We start from the raw sequence: 1,023 nt of genomic DNA, 5'->3' as shown, positions 1-1,023 counted from the left end.
CTAATGACTCAATTTTTCTTGCTAAAGATGCAAGTTTAGCTTGAATATCTATATCATCTTTAAGATTATAGATACCACCCCCATTTGTTGAATTATTGATTTTAGTTGTTGGTGGTTCTATTGTGCCTATATTATCCCAATTTTGAGCATTTTCTGCTAATGAATCCAAATACTCCATAGCTTCATTTGGGTTTTTATCTTCAAAAGTTCCATTACACATGAATTCTATCATTTGCCTATCTTTAGGTATTAGACCTTCATAAAAGTGAGAAACTATTCTCCATGTTTCAAAACCATGATGTGGGCATGTATTAAGTAATTCTTTATATCTATCCCAACATTGATAAAATGTTTCTCCTTGTTTTTGAGAAAAAGTAGTAATTTGTCTTTTAAAAGAGTTTGTTCTATGGGAAGGAAAAAACTTTTTGAGAAATTGTTGTTGCATTTCTTCCCATGATCTTATTGAACTTGATCTCAAATTTTGTAGCCATGTTTTAGCTTTATCTTTTAAAGAAAAAGGGAAAAGCTTTAATCGAACTATATCCATGCTACAATTTTGATCATTATAAGTGTTACAAACTTCCTCAAATTCTCTTAGCTATAAATATGGATTTTCAGAATCTAAGCCATGAAAATTTGGTAAAAGTTGAATAATTTGAGGTTTAAAGTTGAAATTAGATGCATCAGGAGGAAAAACTAAACAAGATGGGGCACTAGTTCTAATAGGGTTCATATGGTGCCTAAGTGTTCTTAATTGATCATGTTCTTGATTATTATTATTATTGTTGTTATTATTGTTATCATTATCTTGATTATTTGAATTATCATCCATGTTTAAATTATTTTCAGATACTCGAATAAGTTTATCACTTTTTTTCGACTCCAAATACTCATACAAAAAAAAAAAAACAAGACAATACTTATAAATAAAACATAATTAACAAATATAAACTTAATTTATACCTCCCCGGCAACGGCGCCAAAAACTTGCTACTACTTAAATTATAATTCACCCAAGTGTAG

The 1,023-nt window shown here is 28.9% G+C and overlaps 1 non-coding gene across 1 annotated transcript; it reads left to right on the top strand.

Moving 5' to 3' along the window:
• Nucleotides 1–290: 290 nt before the first annotated feature.
• Nucleotides 291–401, top strand: LOC140975973 (small nucleolar RNA R71). The gene has a single exon (XR_012175109.1). It is a non-coding gene; the product is annotated as a small nucleolar RNA R71 (small nucleolar RNA).
• The last annotated feature ends 622 nt before the right edge of the window (nt 402–1,023 follow it).

The sequence above is a fragment of the Primulina huaijiensis genome, chromosome 4 (assembly GCF_012295235.1).
Source record: "Primulina huaijiensis isolate GDHJ02 chromosome 4, ASM1229523v2, whole genome shotgun sequence".
NCBI classification, from domain to species: Eukaryota; Viridiplantae; Streptophyta; class Magnoliopsida; order Lamiales; family Gesneriaceae; genus Primulina; species Primulina huaijiensis.
This window is presented reverse-complemented; position numbering and strand designations above follow the sequence as displayed.